This window comes from Protopterus annectens, chromosome 10.part0, assembly GCF_019279795.1.
Source record: "Protopterus annectens isolate FY-2018-M chromosome 10.part0, PAN1.0, whole genome shotgun sequence".
NCBI lineage: Eukaryota > Metazoa > Chordata > Ceratodontiformes > Protopteridae > Protopterus > Protopterus annectens.
The window spans coordinates 881,003,260-881,023,722 of record NC_056744.1 but is presented as its reverse complement, the minus strand read 5'-3'; positions in this window follow the sequence as shown (position 1 = coordinate 881,023,722).

Below are 20,463 nucleotides of genomic sequence, written 5' to 3'. Positions count from 1 at the left end.
GAATAACAGAAAGAAATACAAAACCCAATCCATTTAGAAATAGTTTGTTTTGAAACAGGTTTTCCCTGAGAACCCAAAGCAAAAGAAACAAACAACTGCTGAGACTGCCTGAACCCCTTGGTTCTGCTCAAATAATAACGTAACTGCCTGTGAATATCCAAAGTATGCAAAATCTTCTCCCCTTTATTTTGGGGTTTGCATAAAAAGTAGGCAAATGAATAGTTTGGTTCAAGGCCACACTAGAAACCACTTTAGGCATAAAGGAAGGATTAGTACGCAAAGATACCCTATCCTTATGAAAAATCAGGAAAGGTTCCACTGCCATAAGGGCCTGTAATTCAGAAACCCTTCTTGCAGAGGTAATGGCCAACAAAAAAGCAGTCTTCCATGATAAATACTTTAACTCGGCCGTAGCTGCAGGCTCAAAAGGTTGTAGAGTAAGCTTTCCAACACAAAATTGAGATCCCAAGCAGGAGTAGGAGCTCTACGTGGGGTCTTATGTTCTTTGCCCCTCTAAGAAATTGCTTAAACAAAGGATGGGAAAATAAAGGAGGGTCACAGTCATAGTGAGCAGAAATGGCTGCAGCATGAACCTTTATCGAGGAGAAAGACAAACCCTTGTCCAATAACTCAGTAAGATATTGAAGAGAAACACTTAAATCAGGCTTGGAAACATCAAAGTCCTTCGCTTTGCTCCAAAGAAAAATCTCCTCCATTTATCAGCGTAAACTTTCCTTGTACTAGGCCTTCTGGCCTCCAAAATAACATTCAAAACTTGTTGTGGAAGCTGAGACCCTCCAGGGTCTAAAACAGAATATGCCAGGCTGTGAGATGCAGAGACTGAATCTTGACATTGAGGAAGTGATTGCCCTCCTGAGACAAAAGATGTGGAATCAAAGGCAGAGGCCATGGAGGCTCCTGCATCAAACTCCTCAGTAGTGGGTACCAGTGCTGTCGAGGCCAATCCGAGCTATCAGAATCATGGATGGCTTGTCTTTTCTGGCCTTCAGGAGTACCTTGGGAATGAGAGGCAGAGGTGGAAAGGCATAGACATGAAGATTGCTCCAACTGAATGATAGAGCATCCACCTTCCAAGCTGTGGGATGAAACATTTTTGTGCAAAACTTTGGCAACTGGTAATTTAGTGGAGAAGCGAACAGATCTATGTCTGGAGTCCCCCATAACACTGTCAACTTTTGAAACACATGAGGATCCAGTTTCCACTCGTGAGGATCCACAATTTGTCTGCTCAACACATCCGCTAAGGAGTTCTGTGCTCCTGGTAGAAACCTTGCCTGAAGATTGAGGTGTAAACTGAGAGCAGTCTCCCACAAAATCATCGCTTGCCTGCAAAGAGGGTACGAATGGGTTCCTCCTTGCTTGTTGACGTACCACATGACAGTAGTGTTGTCTGTTTGAATCAACACCTGTCCTGGGTGAAGTAAATCTTTGAAAGCCATCAATGCAAATTGGACTGCTAACATCTCCTTCAAGTTGATATGCAAATGTTGAAGTCTGACAGGCCACGTGTCTTGCACCCATTTTCCATTGAGGTGTGCTCCCCAAGCCTTGTCCGAGGCATCTGTCGTTAGAATCTGACTCGCCTCTGGTCGGGTCACAGAGAGTCCCTTGTTTAGGTGACATTCCTGAGCCCACCACAAAAATTCTTTCTGAATGCAAGGTATTATCTGAATGACAGTGTCTAGATCTTGGCAGTGTTGTGTCCATACATTTTGAGATACCATTGAAGCTTCCTCATATGCAGTTTGGCATTGGGAAGCACCAGAATACAAGATGCCATGAACCCCAAGGCTTGAAGGACTGTCCTTGCAGTCAGCCTGGACTGTAGAGACATTTGATGGAAATAAAGAGAAAGGCTTCTTTGTTTGTCCGGGGTCAAAAGGCCATCTGGGAAGCTGTATTCAGTCTCACACCCAGAAAGCACATGTCCTGAGAGGGTACTAGACTGGACTTTATTTCGTTCACAGAATACCCTAGGCATCTTAACACTACCATCACATACTGTAGATGATGCAGAAGTTCGTCTTTGTGTTGTGCAATAATCAGGCAATCGTCCAAATAAGGATAAATCTGTATTCCTCTTAACCTGAAAAAGGCTATCACTGGAGCCAGAACCTTTGTGAACACTCTGGGCAGTAGATAAGCCAAAGGGCAATGCAGAGAACTGATAATGTAAATTTCCAGCCCGAAAACGCAGGTACCTCCTGCAACTGGGCCTGATAGGAACATGAAGATAAGCCTCTTTGAGATCCAGAGTTACCATCCAGTGATCTTTTCCCAACAGAGGTAAAAGCTGTTGTAACGTCAGCATTTTGAACTTTGGAATGTCCAGATAAGTGTTGAGGATAGATAAATCCAAAATTGGTCTCCACGTGTTCCCTTTCTTTGGTACTAGAAACAGGCGAGAATAAAATCCTAGTCCCACTTCTGACAGAGGAACTGGCTGTATAGCTCCTATTTGAAGAAGTAAAGAAATCTGCTTGTGAGCCTCTATCCTTTGCCGAGGAGGAACGTCTGGCATGCCTTTGAAAGGAGGCAATGTATGGAAATAGAAATTGTAGCCTCGGTTTATAATGTCCAATACCCATTTGTCCTGGGTGACTAAAAGCCAGTTTTGCTTGAAGAGTGCTAACTTTCCTCCCAAAGGAGCTGCCAGGGAAGAAGAATCTGGCAGCTGGAAATGCAGGTCATTGGGCCTGTTTATGAAAGGACTGGCCCCTGCCCTCACCTGCAGATTGTGCAGGTGAACTCCAAGTTCTAGGCCTGAATGTACTGTGAGCTCTGCCCCTGCCACGTCTAGATCTATCCCTAGACTGAGAATCAGAAGAAGGGTAGGTCCACCCCTTAGTAGGCCGATTTCTACTAAACTTAGGAAGTTGAACCTGCAAAAAATCTTTAACAGTCTGCATTGACTTAGCCTTGTCTTCCATTTTCTTCAAAACCGACTCCACAGGGGGACCAAACAAAACTTCAGACTGTAAAGGGGCATCCAGAATTCTAGTTTTAACATGCTCGGACAAATTCTGATCCTTAAGCCAGGCGTGCCTACGAAGAACTGAACCAGTGGCAGCCACCCTAGAAGAGGCCTGTACAGCATCAAAACCACACTGCAAAGAATGCTTACCCACCTGTTCAGAGACATGTACTAAATCTTGCAATTCTTTACACTCTATGCCCTCTGCCAAAGCATCCACTTTAGATTTTAGCTGAGAAAGGAGGAAATTCTGATACTTCAACATATGAAACTGGCAATTTAAAGCCCTCATTGCTAAAGTAGAAGAGGTATACACCTTCTTACCCCATCTATCCAAAGCTCTAGCTTCCTTATCTAGAGGAACCGGATTCTTTACAACAGAAGCTCTAACACCCTTAGGCCCCTGACTAATAGTTTCTGGGTCCCCTAGGACTCTTATACAGATATTTATGAGCCTCAGGCACCCTGTAATACCTGTCCGGTTTAACTGGCGCAGGAGGCAAAGAATCTGGATTAAGGGAAGCCTCCGAGAAAACATCTTGAACAACATCCAAAACAGGAGGTATAGCCAAGGGTCTATGCTGTGGTAAAAACAAGAATTCCCTAAGCCTCTTCCGTGTATCAGAGAAATCCTGTCCTTCCCACTTAAAATGCTCCCTCATGGAATGCAGAGTTTCTGAAAATGAAAAATCCTCTGGAGGAGAAGCAGGAGTTGAATCCTCTGCATCAGAATCTGAATAAGGGGGAAAATCTTGAATATCTTCAGCAGAAGAGTCTGAGTCATCTGAGGCCTGATCCAAACTTTCCAACTCTGGCTCCACCCTGGGCCTCTTATCAGGAGGGGGCATAGAACCTCTAATTAAAGAAATCAAATCTTCTGCCATTTTAAGCATGTGCTTTTTAGGCACAGACCCTGAAGTACCTGGAGGGACACCAGAGGAAGGCAAAACAGACCTGCCCTTAGAAGAAGCCTTAGAAATAGTAGCAGAAGGCCTAACCACCTTAGGCATAGAAGGGAGAAGGCCCCTTCAGCTTGACCTGACTCCTGTGAGGCCACATCCTGCAAAATCAAAGTTTCCCCCTGAGACTCAACAGAAACTTCAGCCGGATCCACCTGCTCCACTGTAGTTTCTGCAGGACCGGCGTCCGAAATGGATGAATCAACCTGTCTAGGTTTCAAGGATTTGTCTCTGCGCTTCTTAGGAAGCGGGCGGAGGATCCGACGGCATAGTATAATTACACCGCTTACCAAAGACTAACCTAGCACAATCTAACCTTCTTTTTATAGTGCGCTTATTAAACCTAGCACAAAACCGACACCCGACTACGTCGTGGTCCGGTCCCAAACAAGGAATGCAAAGAGAGTGATAATCCCTATGCGGTATCTGTTTCCCACAAGAAATACAATTATTCACTTTTTCTGACATCCGGAATTAACTGAGGCAAGAAAAACAAAAATATTCCCCAACGGGTACTTAGCCAACTTGGTTTCGGTCTGAAACTCAGAATACGAAAATTTCAGAACGCCGAACGGCACTTGCAACGCTGCTTCTGCATCGGACCATGCGGCAAAAAAGACTGAGGATATGACGTCGGTCATGCGCTTTTATACCCTGACGCTCTGATGTCAGATCTGAGTGCCCATGACCGACGTCAGCCTAATACTTTGGTATTCGGGCCGACCGAGGACAGCGGACTACCCATATGTAAGGACTGCAGCAATGTGAGATGAAGAACATCCCAATGTTTTTTTTCCTGATCACAAAACTTATTTAACTACTTTAGCAGAAAAACAGGAAACACGTTTGATTTATTGACAAGAAGCTTGTTTCTTTATTTACTGCTACTGTAGATGAACATTTTTTTTCAGCCAAAGAATCACCTGAGGGCACCAGTCCTTGAGTCTGTGGTAAGTGTTGGTGGAGGTGGGAAGGGGTTGGAGCCCTTTGTTGTGTCTTGATTTCAACAAGTTACTCTTTTTTTTATATTGGAAAGGTTCAAAGTAACACCAGAGCAGGTGAGTGGACTAATTTGTTACTGAGGAGGGAGTTGTTCTAGTAAAGGATTGAGAATGCTGACCACCCCTTCAGGTATTAGGACACTATTTCTACAGAGTGTATGCTGAAATATAAGCACATGAATATTAAGTATTTGCATAACGCATCGTGTGACTGTTCACTGTGCAAGGATGTATGCCTTACTGCATTTATTTATTCTGAAGAGATGAAAGCTCTCAGTTTTGTTAACTAAATGTCACGGTCTTGGACAGATTTTGCTTGGTGTTTTATAAGGTTACTGCACCAGTGATGACATTATGAACATCCTGCAGTCTCCCACGCTATCTGACAGTTCTGACTGGGATGGAGTACCTTCCCTCCCTACTGGGAGATCGGTTTGCTACTGAGAGGTAGAGTGAAGGGTTAAGCTACCAATGCCAGAGTTAGAAACAACAGTCCTAATAAACTTGGAAGAATGGAAACATCCGAATTAGACTTTTCTTCTTTTCTTTTTAATTTTAGCAATACCACTCGTATCAGATGGGTTGAAAGGAAAGCATGCAGAAGAGCCTGTCTTCACAAAACTGAAAAAGCTTTTGTTACTACTGGTAGGTAATGCAGCACAATGATGCATAACACTGGAAGCTGTCAGAAAAACATTTCTGCTCAGAGGGAGGAAACTGATACTTTCAGGCTAAAAGACTGTTGGTGGTGATACTGCAGATCTTAGTGGTTCACACAAGGCCAGCTTATAGGTAGGGCTACAGGAAGGTAATGTGTCACCATGTAGTCTCAGAGTGATCCACTATGTAGGCCAGGAGGGTGGGGTCGCCATAAACAGATATCATCACAGATAAGGGGACATTCACATCACAGTGCCCAAGGCAAGTCCACACACATTGAGAACCTGGAACCAGATTAATAGGAGTTCAGTCTCTTGATAAGGAAACTCTATCCATCCATAATATGATGTTTCAACCTCAAACAGCCTTATCTTCACTCTTGCTAGCTGATGGGGGATGAATGGGCCAACAGAATGACTCAGGAGGAAACCCTGTGCACAACAAAGGACAAAAACATGCAGCACTGTAATACTCATCCATAAAATTTTCAGAGACAATAATCAAGGGACAGCAGGTGTGCTGTAGACATCTATGTCAAGTGTACCTGTATCCCATCAATATCTGCTGGGCAAAGGGGCCTATAAGAATCAAAATAATTCTCTTCTCCTGCGAAGGGGTGAAGGAAATTGCCCACTGTGCCTTGGGAAGCAGATTGATATCTTCAGATATCAGGTACTTGATGTCTGGCTGTGATGCAGCAACTGACAGAAACAGACTATGAGGGCCTACAAGCTGGCTTGCCCTTAAACTGCACCCCCACAATCCACTTCCTTAATCACAGCGGGGATTAAGACTGGACAGAATCCATATCTGTTGCTTCCATACTAATCTAGGATAAACCATGGCAGGTAAACGCAGGGCTTAACATAAATGGCTGGGTCACTACAGCTTTAGGTCCTCACTTCATATGTGCTGTGTTAGTGGCTCAACAGGTAGCAAACTTGCCTTTTTGCTGGAAGATAAGAAGGCTGTGGGTTCAATAGCCACACCAGGTGCCTGGATTAATTTTTCTAATACTAACACAACAGTATAGCATAAAGGGAGTGCTACACTAAGTATACTATCCTTTTGGATGACACATTAAACCAAAGTCCCATCTGTCAAGTCAGTAGTAGCTCAACTGGAAGCAAAAGATCCCACGACACCTATTGAAAAACCTGGAGAAACTCCCTGAAGCACTAGCCAAACTTCACTTAGTATGAATGCCAACTTGGTTCTCCCCTGAAAACAAGCTGCTAGTCTAGTGGGCCCAACCTGGTCAATAAAACAAAACAAATATTTATTATCAAATTTCTTTAGGCTTTTTCATTTTGTAGTGCTATCTGTGGTGTTTTGGAGATAAACACATTGCTTGTATCTGTGAAGGATTGTAATCGTACTAGAAGACTAACTCACCGAGGAGGAAGCAGGTGCCTCCTGACCTAAGGCTATCAATCATAAGTTGGTAAAGGGTTTCACTTTCCCAGGTCTCCTACTCTTTTTAAATGTATTATACTGTTCATAGATTATAACAATACTCTCCATGTCTAAACGTAAAAGGCACAACAGGTGGTAATCCTTATGGAGAAACGGTCTCCCACAGGAACATCCAATGATTTTTTTTTTGAGGATTTTATCTATCCAAAATAATCAGAACAAACAAACAAATACAAAGCAAATTGACAAATCAAGTTCAAACACAGCTGGAGGATGAGGGATAGCAGTTGTCACGCTATTTTGCTCTGCAAAGAACACGATAAATCTAATAAACACTTAATGTAATAGATCAATCTTCAAAGAGAGATCAGTATAACAGTTAAATATAACATCTGGATTTATCCACATTCCATGTTTCAGCTGGACTTTTTACAGGTTGTAGCTATAACAGGAAAGTACAGTTGTGTACACTTACCATAAATGTAGATGTTCGAGTGTATTCACTGTTGCAGTCATTACATTTGGGTTATCTGCTTGCAGTAGCCCTCAGTCGGCCTGATTAATAAAGTCTTGGGTCCTGCTTCGGTTGCTGTCCCTTCTTCCATGATGTCAGGTTGTCAAGGGCATAAAACATGCAGCCGACGCCATTACATCAGTTTTTCTTGTCCCAGATGTCAGGTGCCACTCTAATGGGAAGCAATTAAATCTATAATACAAGGATACACCTCCAACAAAAAATGCAAATGCACCAAAAAGCTTTTTGAGCATGGTAAGAGAGAATAGAGAAATAGCCAAAAGAAGAAAAGGGGGCTGGAGGGAGGGTAACCAGGACTGCAACAGTGAATACACTCAAACATCTACATTTATGGTAAGTTTACACAACCGTACTATGTTCTTCGTGTTTCACTGTTGCAGTCATTACATTTGAGTAGATTCCCAAAGCCAAGGTTGGGAGGAGGAATTTAAATAGAATTATGAACGACTATAAGATCCTGCAAGACTGCAGTGGCAAAGCCAGCTCTGGATTTAGAGAAAATTGGCAAATGATAATGCTTGGTGAAAGTATGTACAGAACTCCAGGCAGCAGCTTCTAGGATGTCCCTTGTAAGGACGCCCCTGAAAAAGGCTGTAGAGGTAGATACAGCCCTGGTTGAATGGGGTCTGATGCCCTGTGGGATAGGTTTTCCATGGTGCTTATAGCACAAATGAATGCAGTGGACTATCCATTTTTAAATTCTTTGCTTTGAAATAGCTTTCCCCTCTGTCCCTGCAGCAAATGCCACCAGCAGTTGTTCAGATTTCCTTTGAGGTTTAGTCCTGTCCAAGTAGAATCTAAGTTGTCTGTGCACATCTAAGGAGTGCAGTATCTGTTCCCCTTTCTGTGGGTTAGGAAAGAAGGTAGGCAAATGAATGGACTGATTAAGAGCCACACTGGATACCAACTTGGGCATGAAGGAGGGATTGGTTCTGACCGACACCCTGTCTGCATGAACGATGATGAAAGGCTCCACTGCCATAAGGGCCTGTAACTCAGATACCCTTCTTGCAGAAGTGATTGATAAAAGGAAAGCTGTTTTCCAGGAAAGGAATTTTAAATCTGCAGCAGTAGCAGCTGGCTCGAAAGGAGGAAGAGTGAGTTTTTCCAAGACAAAGTTAAGGTCCCAGGCTGGAGTTGGAGCTCTCCTCGGTGGCCTTAAATTTCTGGCCCCTCTGAGGAACTGCTTGAGCAGTGGGTGAGAGAAGAGGGGAGGCTCTGTGCTATAATGAACTGAAATGGCTGAGGCATGAATTTTGATGGAGGAAAAGGACAAGCCCTTATGAAGCATCTCAGTAAAATATTGTAGAATCTGAGGTAAATTGGGCACTGCTGCGCTCATCCCTTGAGACTGGTTCTAGGTACAACATCTTTTCCATTTTGCAGCATAAGATTTTCTAGTACTAGGCCTCCTAGCCTCTAAAATGATATCCATCACTAATTTACTGAGGGGTGGTAAAGGAGAGATTAGGTAATTAGCCAGGCTGCTAGGTTCAGGGTTTGCAGCTGAGAGTGCAGAATCTGTCTCTCCTGCTGAAACAACAGGGAAAGAGTCTGAGGCAGGTGCCATGGGGCCAAGTGTGTCACTGTGCAGGAGGGGGTACCAGTATTGGCGTGGCCAGTCTGGTGCAATTAAAATCGTCCTTGGCTTGTCCTGTTTGTTCTTTAGTAGTACCTTGGAGAGCAGAGGCAGAGGAGGAAAGGCATAAACTGATGGGTTTTTCCAGCTGAAGGACAGAGCATCCACTTTCCAAGCTAGTTTGTGAGGGATCCTTGTGCAAAATTTGTCCAATTGATGGTTTTGGGGGGAAGCAAACAGGTCTATATCTGGGCTCTCCCATTTGCTTGTCAACATGTTGAAAATCCTTGGTTCCAGTTTCCACTCTTGTGGGTCCATGCTGTTTCTGCTTAGTCCATCTGCCAGTGTATTTAATTTTCCTGGCAGGAACTGAGCTTGTAGATTCACTTGGTAGCTCAAGGCTGTGTTCCACAATGCCATGGCTAGCCTGCAGAAGGGGTAAAGAGTGCATACCCCCCTGCTTATGTACCACATGACCGTGGTGTTGCCCATCTTTACCATTAGCTGTCCTGGAAGAATGTGGTCCTTGAAGGCTGTCAGAGCATTCTGTACAGCTAACATTTCCTTTTGATTTATGTGTAGGTGCATTTGACTTGGGTTCCATTTGCCCTGAATGCATTTCCCTGCCAGGTGAACCCCCTCATGCATAGTCTGATGCGTCTGTTAAGGTTTGGGCGGCAGGGGGTAGTGTGAATGGTAGTCCCTTGTTTTGGTGGCAGGCCTCTGCCCACCAAAGGAACTCTAGGCGTAGGCAAGGTATGACAGGAATCATAGCTTCTAGATCCTGTGAATCTTGACACCATACGCTTTTGAGATACCATTGCAGTTTCTTCATATGCAGCCTTGCATATAAAATTAGAAGAATGCAGGAGGCCATGAATCCCAAGGCTTGCAGTATTTGCCTTGCAGATAAATGGGTTTTTGTGGCCACTTGTTTAAAGTAGGTTGTCAAATGAGTCCATTTCTCTGGGCTGAGGAAAGACATCTGGGAAGTTGTATTCAAGCTTGCTCCCAGGAATAGAATTTGTTGACAGGGTACCAGGTGTGATTTCTTTTTGTTTATGGTGTACCCCAGACAAGTCAGTACCCTTTGAACAAAGGCCAGATGATTCAAATGTATATCCTGGCTTTCTGCCTGAATTAGACAATCGTCCAGGTAAGGATATATTTGAATATTTCTTTGCCTGCAGAATGCAATGACTGGAGCTAGGCACTTTGTGAATACCCTGGGTGCAGTAGATAAGCCAAAGGGCAATGCAGAGAACTGATAGTGCATGTAGCTTGCTTTGAAGTGTAGGTATCTTCTGTAAGACTCCCTGACACGGATGTGCAGGTATGCTTCTTTTAAGTCTAGTGTTGCAAACCATGCATCTTTGCCTAGCATAGGAAGCAGCTGGTGAAGAGTCACCATCTTGAATTTTGGAATCACCAGAAAGGTATTTAGAGTAGAAAGGTCCAGGATAAGACGCCATGTATTGCCTTTTCAGGGTACCAGAAAAAGTCTTGAATAGAAACTTTGTTCCTTTTCTTCTTCTGGTACCAACTGAATAGCCCCCATGCTTGAGAGAGAGTACTTGATTTTGGGCCGTGGAAGTGAAATCTGTATCCTCTGGACACTATATTTAAAACCCATTTGTCCTGGGTAATGAGTTCCCAGTTTTTGGCCCGCAGACCAATCTTTCCGCCTAAAGGAGCATTCAGTCAGGAAGTGCTTGGAAGTTTTAAAAACAAGTCATTGAGACATTTTCCATAGGGGGGAGTCTTAATACTCCCTGATTTGGGTGCGGACACCCCCCACTGCTTAGCCTTGTGTGTCCCCTGGGACTGAAACCTGGGGTTTCTGCTGTGTCTGGATTTGGCTTGAGAAGACCTGGAAGGGGCTGGAAAGGACCAATTCTTAGAGGGCCAGTGCCTACTAAATCTAGAAGGCTGAACTTGTAAGAAATCTTTAACGGTTTGGATAGATTTAGCTTTATCTTTCATCTTTTTAAGAACTTCCTCAGCCTTGTTGCCAAACAAGCGGTCCTCATTTAAGGGAGCATCCAACTTAGCTTTAACATGCTTAGGCAAAGAATGCTCTTTAAGCCAAGCATGCCTTGAGCACAGAACCAGAAAAGTACAGTCGTGTACACTTACCGTAAATGTAGATGTTCGAGTATATTCACTGTAACAGTCATTACATTTGGGTAATCCTGCTGGCAGGTTGACCTCAGTCGGCCTGAATTCCAAAGTCCTGGGTCCTGCGTCGGCTGCTGTCGTCCCTTCCCTGACGTCAGTTCGTCAGGGGTATAAAAGAGGTGGCCGACTCCATTTTCTTTAGTTTTTCTTGCCCCAGATTTTATATATATATATATATATATATATATATATATATATATATATATATATATATATATATATATATATATATATATATATATATATATATATATATATATAAATACATGCACCAATATAAACTTTACCTTCATCTACAAGCAAATACACCACAAACCTGGACTGCAACAGTGAATACACTCGAACATTTACATTTATGTTAAGTGTACACAACTGTACTATGTTCTTCGTGTTTCATTGTTGCAGTCATTACATTTGGGTAGAGTCCCAAAGCTATGGTTGGGAGGCTGCAGCTAAACCGCGTTAGGAGCGACTATGAGGCCTTGCCGAACTGCAGTGGCAAAGCCTGCAGTGGATTTAGAGTAGAGTGGCAGATGATAGTGCTTTGTAAAGGTGTGCACTGAACTCCAAGCAGCAGCCTCTAAAATGTCCTTGGTTGGTACTCCCCTGAGAAAGGCTGCTGAAGTGGCTGCAGCTCTGGATGAATGTAGCCTAATGCCCTTAGGCACTGGCTTCCCATGGTGGCCAGAATGCAGTGGCCTATCCACTTTGAAATAGTCTGCTTTGAGATGGGCTTTCCTTGTGATCCTGCAGGATATGCCACTAGTAATTGCTCTGTCTTTCTGAAAACTTTGGTTCTATCCAAGTAGAATCTAAGCTGTATGTGTACGTCCAAAGAATGCAGAATTCTCTCCCCCTTGTTCTGTGGATTTGGATAAAAAGTTAGCAGATGAATCGTTTGGTTAAGAGCCACACTGGACACCACCTTGGGCATAAATGTTGGGTTTGTCCTCAGAGAGACCCTGTATGGATAAAAAATGATAAAAGGTTCCACAGCCATGAGTACCTGTAGCTCTGAAACTCGTCTTGCAGAAGTTATTGCTAGGAGCAGAGTTGTTTTCCAAGATAAAAACTTTATATCAGCAGTAGCAGCTGGCTCAGAAGGAGGCAGGGTGAGTTTTTCCAAGACAGAGTTGAGGTCCCAAGCAGGCAATGGTGATCTCCTTGGAGGCCTTAAATTTTTGGCTCCTCTGAGGTACTGCTTTAATAAGGGATGAGAAAAGATTTGTGGCTCGGTATTGTAATGAGCCGAAATGGCAGAGGCATGAATTTTAATAGATGTCCGGCGTCTCAGTTAAATATTGTAAAATCTGAGGAAAATTTGGTACTGCTGTATCAGATCCTTGTGCCTGGCTCCAAGCACAAAACCTCTTCCATTTTCCAGCATAAGATTTTCTAGTACTAGGCCTTCTGGCTTCCAGAATGACATCCATCACAGCTTTACTGAGAGGTGTGCTTTGTATGACATTATCCGCCATGCTGCCAGGTTTTAAGTCCTGAGTTGGCTGTGCAGGATCCGATTGTTTTGCTGTGACAGTAGATGAGGTATTTGAGGTAAGGTCCAAGTTGGGCATTGAGACAAGTTCTTTAGGATCAGAAACCAGTACTGGCGGGGCCAGTCTGGGGCAATCAGTATAATTTTTGGCTTCTCCTGTCTGACCTTTAGGAGTACCTTGGGGAGGAGAGGCAGTGGGGGAAAGGCATATACTGATAGGGAGTCCACTTTCCATGCTTGTCTGTGATAAGTCCTTGTGCAGAATCTTTTTAGTTGGTAGTTGTGAGGGGAGGCAAATAGATCTATGTCTGGGTATCCCCATTTCCTTGTTATCATGCTGAAGACTTGTGGATCCAGCTGCCACTCTTGGGGATCCATAAGGTTTCTGTTAGTTCTTCTGACAGAGTATTTTTCCTTCCTGGCAGGAATTGTGCCTGCAGATGTACTTGGTAAGTTAATGCTGTGTCCCACAAAGTCATGGCGTGTATGCAAAGGGGGTAAGAATGTGTGCCACCCTGCTTGTTTATATACCACATGACAGTGGTGTTGTCTGTCTTTATCAGTAGTTGTCCTGGATGACGTAGGTCCTTGAAGGCTGTCAGGGCATTCTGAACAGCTAGCATCTCTTTTGGATTGATATGTAGACGCATTTGGGTAGGGGACCATGGGCCCGGAATGGATCTTCCTGCCATATGGGCCCCCCCAGGCATAATCTGATGCATCCGTTGTTAGTGTCTGCCTGGCTGGGAATAATGTGAATGGCTTTCCCTTGTTTTGGTGACAAGCCTTTGCCCACCATTGAAACTCCTGTTGTAGGCAGGGAATGAGAGTAATCATTGTTTCCAGGCTGTGGCAATGTTGACTCCAAACACTTTTTAGGTACCATTGAAGTTTCCTCATATGCAGTCTTGCATACGGAATTAGTAGGATGCAGGATGCCATGAAGCCCAAGGTCTGACGAATTTTTCTTGCAGATAACTGGGCCTTTGTTGCCAACATTTTGAAATAGGTAGTCAGTTGCCTTTGTTTGTCTGGCGTGAGATAAGCCATCTGGGCAGTTGTATTTAAGCTTGCACCCAGGAATATGATCTCTTGAGAGGGTACTAGTTTTGATTTCTTTTCGTTGACTGTGTACCCTAGGCATGTTAGAAGTCTTTTCACAGATGCTGTAGAAGAATGTCCTTGTTCTCTGCTTGAATTAGACAGTCGTCCAAGTAAGGATATATTTGTATTCCTCTTTGTCTGCAGAATGCAATTACTGGTGCCAGGCACTTTGTAAAGACCCTGGGCGCAGTAGATAAGCCAAAGGGCAGTGCTGAGAATGTTTAATGCATTGAGCCAGCCTTGAATCTGAGTTATCTTCTGCATAATTGTCTGATTGGGACATGCAGGTATGCCTTTTTTAGATCTAGAGTCACAAGCCAAGTGTTCTTGCCCAGCATGGGCAGAAGCTGCTGCAAAGTCAACATCTTGAATTTTGGTATATCCAGGAATGCGTTCAGAATAGATAGGTCCAGTATTGACTTCCAGGCCTTGTCCGTTCTGGGTACCAAAAACAGTGCTGAGTAAAATCCTTGCCCCTGCTCTTGCTCTGGTACTTGTTGAATGGCCCCCATGTCCATGAGGGATGAGACTTGTTTTTGTGCCTCTGCCCATTGTTTTTTTGGCTGATCTGGCCAGCCGTTTGCCTATGGCAGGGAATGGAAATGGAACTTGTACCCTTGTGACACAATATTTACAACCCACTTGTCCTGGGTTATAATGTACCAATTTTGCGAACAAAGTGCTAATTTTCCCACTAAGGGTGCTGCCAGGAGATAAATGCTTGGTGCAGGCAGGGGGAAGTCATTGGGACTGTTTCCTGTAAGGTTGTGATTTGTCTTCTCCAACTTTGGAGGTAGAAGCACCCCATTGCTTTGACTTGTTTGCACCTTGCGCCTGGGATCTGCCTCTAGGGCGTCTGGATCTGCCCCTTTGAGGTCTGTGACACAGGAAAGGACCAATTCTTTGTAGGCCAGTGTCTACTAAACCTAGGTGGCTGTACTTGTAAAAAATCTTTGACAGTTTGCATAGATTTATCTTTGTTCTCCATTTTCTTTAACACCTCTTCTGCCTTAACACCAAACAAAGTATCATGCTGTAAAGGTGCATCTAAATAATTTAACTTGGACATGATCAGGCAGATTTTGTTCCTTTAACCAAGCATGCCTCCTAATTACAGAACCCGTAACTGCGGCCCTGCAGGAGGCCTCCAAAGAATCAAAACCACTTTGCAAAGTATGCTTTCCCACTTGTTCAGCTGCATGCAATAAATTCTGCATTTCCTTGTTTTCTGTACATTCAGAGTTTAACATTTTCTGTTTAAGCAATGCCATGGCATGTTGCTGATATCTGAGCATATGAAACTGACAGTTTAAGGCCCTTATAACCAAGGTAGCAGATGTGTAAACCTTTTTTCCCCATCTATCCAGTGCCCTAGAATCTCTGTCAGAGGGGGTAGGGTTTTTTGCAGTGGAAGCCTTAACTCTTCTGGGACCCTGTGAAATAGTTTCTGGGTCTGCAGCAGGGTTTTTAAAAAGGAATTTATGAGAGTCAGGAACCCTGTAATATCTGTCAGGCTTAACAGGAGCTGGAGGTAAGGAGTCAGGTGTAAGACTAGACTCCGAAAACACATAATCTACAATATCTAACACAGTTGGAATGGCTAGTGGCCTGTGTTGAGGTAGTAAAAGGAAATCCCTGAGCCTCTTTTTACATTCTGAAAAATCCTGGCTCTCCCAATGGAAATGCTCCCTCATGGTATGCAAGGTTTCCCCAAAAGAATAGTCCTCTGGAGGAGAAGCTGAAGGTATAGATTCTTCAGCATCAGAATCCTCATGGGTGGAAGAGAATATTCCTAATCAGAAGAGGAATCAGAAGACATAGAAACCTGATCTGAAGATTCATATTCAGTCTCTTGCCTAGGCCTCTTATCAGGAGGGGGATGGGAACCCCTGATCAAGGTAATTAAGTCTTCAGACATTTTTGAGCATCTGTTTTTTTTGGCATAGAGGCCTGTCCATGTGGCTCTTGAGTTTCTTTGCTTTAGAAGGTGATTTTGCCTTTGAAGCGGAGGTTGGTTTAATGTAAAGATGTTTAGGTCTGAATACACCCTCAGAAGCTGGTGCGCCTGCTCAGCGGCTCTGGACCCATCTGAAGGAATAGTATCCGAGGCTCCAATACCTTGAGTTTCCAGCGGCATGGCAGACTCCACATGGGAGTCGGTAGTGGCCTGCGACTCTAAAGTAGCGGGCATCAGGGGCTGCGAAAGCACCTCACTGAGAACCGGCGACTAGCTTAGAAGCTTAGTCAGTTTTGGGCCTCGGTTGTCTATCTCTCTCCTTTTCTTTGTGTTTTTTGTGAACTCCAGTAGTCGGATGGCTATCCGATGACATTTCTGGATAACTAAACCGGCGTCCAAAATAGTTTAAAGCAAAATCATAGAGACGCTTAATAGTGCGTTGGTTAAATCTAGCACAAAACTGACAACCAGAAACGTTGTGATCAGGGCCTAGGCAAGGAATACAGTAAGAATGAAAGTCCTCATGAGGTATTTGCTTCCCACAAAAAATACAATTATTTACTTTTTCCTGACATCAGTCTGGAGCAAAAAAAAAGTATCCCCAACAGAGTACTTAGCTTTATTGAAGACTTCAGATCTGAAAATCGAACACGAAAATCGCAGGAGTCGGCTGACCGGCACTTGCGAACTGCTTCTGCTTTGGGCACCGCACGGCAAGAAAGACTAAAGAAAATGGCGTCAGCCGCATCTTTTATACCCCTGACGTCAGGGAAGGGGCGACAGCAGCCGACGCAGGACCCAGGACTTTGGAATTCAGGCCGACTGAGGGCAACCTGCCAGCAGGATTACCCAAATGTAATGACTGCAACAGTGAAACACGAAGATCATCAGCAACCCTGCAAGAGGCCTCTAATGAATCAAATCCACATTGCAAAGTATGTTTTCCAACCTGTTCAGAAGAATGCATTAAATCCTGTAACTCTTTCCGCACAGTCAGGAATCAACATCATTTTCTGTTTAAGCAATCAAACAACATGTTGCTGATACTTTAACATATGAAACTGGCAGTTTAAAGCCCTAACGGCCAAGGTTGCAGAAGTGTAAACCTTCTTACCCAGTCTATCACGCACCCTGGAGTCTCTATCAAAAGGGGTAGGATTTTTACCAGTAGAAACCTTAATTGCCCTTGGGTCCCTATGAAATAGTCTCTGGATCCACAATAGGATTTTTAAAAAGGAACTTGTGTGAATCAGGAACCCTGTAATATCTGTCAGGTTTTCTGGGAACAAGAGGCAAAGAATCAGGGGCCAAACTAGATTCCAAAAAAGCATCATCAACAATGTCTAGTACAGGAGGAACAGCTAAAGGCCTATGCTGAGGCAGGAGTAAGAAATCCCAAGCCTCTTTTTTGAATCAGAAAAATCCTGGTTTTCCTAATGGAAATGCTCCCATAGAGTATGTAAGGTTTCACCAAAAGAAAAAGCCTCTGGAGGGGAAGCAGAGGGAATAGAGTCCTCTGCATCAGAATACTCATAAGTAGATAAGGGCAAACACAGATCATCAGAAGAATCACAAAAATCAGAATCCTGGTCAGAAGATTCATAAACAACTTCAGTCCTAGGTCTCTTAGAAGGGGGAGTTTGGCTTTCCATGATTAGAGTTATAAGATCTTCAGCCGTTCTTATCATTTGTTTTTTAGGCATAGGGGCCTGAGCATGCAGCCTGGGTGTCAGTTTTTTAGGGATGGTTTGAGATTTAGGCCTAAATGAAGAAGGAGGCGTCTGTTTAATATGCAAGTCCGTAGGCCTGAATACACCCTCAGAAGCCGGTGCCTGCATAGCGGCTCTGGACCCATCCAAGGTAGAGACATCCGTGGGTTCCATAGTTGAAGCATCTCACGACATACTGGATTCCGAATGGGTCTCAGTAGAGGCCTGTGAATCAGAAGTAGTGGGTATCAGGGGCTGCAAAAGCACCTCACTGAGTACCAGCGAACTGGCGACTGGCTTAGGAGAAGCGTCGTTGGCAGTTTTGGACCTCGGCGGACTGTCTCTGTCTTTATCTTTGCGTTTTTTCGAAATCCCGGTAGTCGGATGGCTAACCGCCATTTGTGGATAATTAATAATTAAACTGAGAACCAAAATATTTAGAGGCAAAAATATACAGACGACGGACAGTGCGCTGATTAAAGCACAAAACCGACAGCAAGGTATGTCACAGTCAGGGCCTAGACAAGGAATATAGTACGAATGAAAATCTTTAGGAAGTATTTGCTTTCCACAAGTAATGCAATTATTAACTTCTACTGACATCCGTAAGGAGCAAGAAAAAGTTTCCCCATCAGGGTACTTAGCTTTAGTTGAAGACTTCGGTTCTGAAACTTGAAAACGAAAATTACAGGAGGTGGCCGACCGGCACTTGAGAACTGCTTCTGCTTCAGGCACCGCATGGCAAGAAAGACAGATGCAATGGCGTCGGCTGCATGTTTTATACCCCTGATGACCTGACGTCATGGAAGAAGGAACAGCAACTGACGCAGGACCCAAGACTTTGTTAATCAGGCCGAATGAGGGCTACTGCCAGCAGATAACCCAAATGTAATGGCTGCAACAGTGAAACACGAAGAACATCCTATGCAGAGGTCATGGGTTCTAAAGCACTTACAAATGAGGCTACCTTATATATATATATTATTTGCTCTGTTCAGTTCAAGTTTGTATGTCTTAAAATGAAGAGATGGGAAAAAACCCAATGTTAACCAGCACTAACAATGCACAACACAAGCACAATGGACATTTCTACTTGCATCAACATAAAAATGACAAATCCCCTGCTTCTACCATGACACTTTGAAGTTAGATCTCTTGGAAATCAACTGACCAGTCATCTGAGATTAAAAGACGTGTATACTATTCAAAACAATGGCACAGATCAAAACCTTTTCTTTTTTGAAGGAGACAAGCCCCCCCCCCCACAATCCTTGGACTTGTATATACCAACCCCGTAGCTGCACAACTGTGGGAACAGAAGAAATTCCCACAACAGCAAATCAAAATATTTAGCCATCCTTGTTTTTGCTGCACTAAGAGTGAGAAAATGATTTCCAAGGCACTGTGGCTCGAGGAAACACAGGAATGCCTACTGCAACAGTAAGGATGCAAGTACATGCAAAAATAGGCAATCACAGCACGTGATCAATATGTTAGCAAAAATACAGCTAGAATTTATTTTTTTTAATATTAAAGGCACACAAACATGCCGCGGTGGTACGGCGGTAGCGTTGTTACCTCACAGCAAGAGGTTCTCCCTTTCGATTCTCGGCTGGGCTTGGGAGTGCCTTCTGTGTGAAGTCTGCATGTCCTCCTGCGGTTGGGTAGCGTTCGAAAGACATGCGTGAGTAAATGGGCGTGCCTTCGTTGAAGGTTGGGTGTCGTGCTGGCACCTCGGCATTTCATAAAAATCTACTGCCAATCATTAGCGGACTGGAGTTCCGCTGTGGCGACCCCTTACCGGGAAAAGCCGAAAGACAAACAAAAACAACGTTAAAGGCACACAAACAAATTATTACTTCCCAAACAGGGGAAGATGAGGGGGAAAGAAGATTTACTATTATAGTAATCTCTCTTCAAAAAGTTACTGCCTTGGCAAATACCACAGACACTTACCTGTTAGGGTTACGGTCATTGTAACTGACTCCTAACACTTTCACAGATAAGTGGTATCTAGTCATGCCTTAAAGGTAGAAAATTACTAAAACTGCATCATATTAGTTAACCCCTTAAGTCTTGAATTGAGTAAACTGTTGTTAGAACTGTGTGGGAAAACAGACAATTTGTTATGTAACAGTTTATAATGTGGGTGCCATCATCCACAATGTCCAATCCTTGGATGTCTGCCGCATCACTAACTTATACATACCAAAGAAATAGACCAACCCTTGTGTGCCCCCTCTGAAAGGAGGGCAGGAAAAGTGTCATCCACTGTGTCTCTGGAAGCAGAACACTCACAGTGGATGCCTGATAACCTGCTAATCCAATGCAGATACTGACAGAACTGAATACACTGACAGTAGCAAGGATAGCTACAGCAGATGCCAGAATGGCAACATAATTAAAGCCTGTTAAGGTATGTTACACTTACCAGATGAAAGTCAATACAATTTCATAGTCTTGTAAGACAACTTGCTAAATGAAAACTACACTGTATAGCTCTTTTCCAGCAGCAGTGATACCAGCAGAGTGTGTTAGAAGCCCTGGGGTTATAGTCTTAAATATGAGTGTACAGTTGTGTAAAAATCTAACCATAACAGTAGATGCCCCTCTCTTTAATGTTGCAGTATTCTAGACAAAAGCAGTCCAATACTTGGCCAGTATACCATAGCCTAATGATCTTGTATGTGCTGTATGTCGGCATAAAAAGGGGGCATATGGATGCAGCAACTCAGAACTGAATTGCCCCAAAACAGAAGACTCCATAGGACAAAGGAGTCCATGCATATCTCACAGGAAAAATGCAGAAGAAAAAGGGAAAACCCTCAGCCAGAAGCCAAAAACAAACAAGAGGGGATTGGTGTGAGGGAGTGAA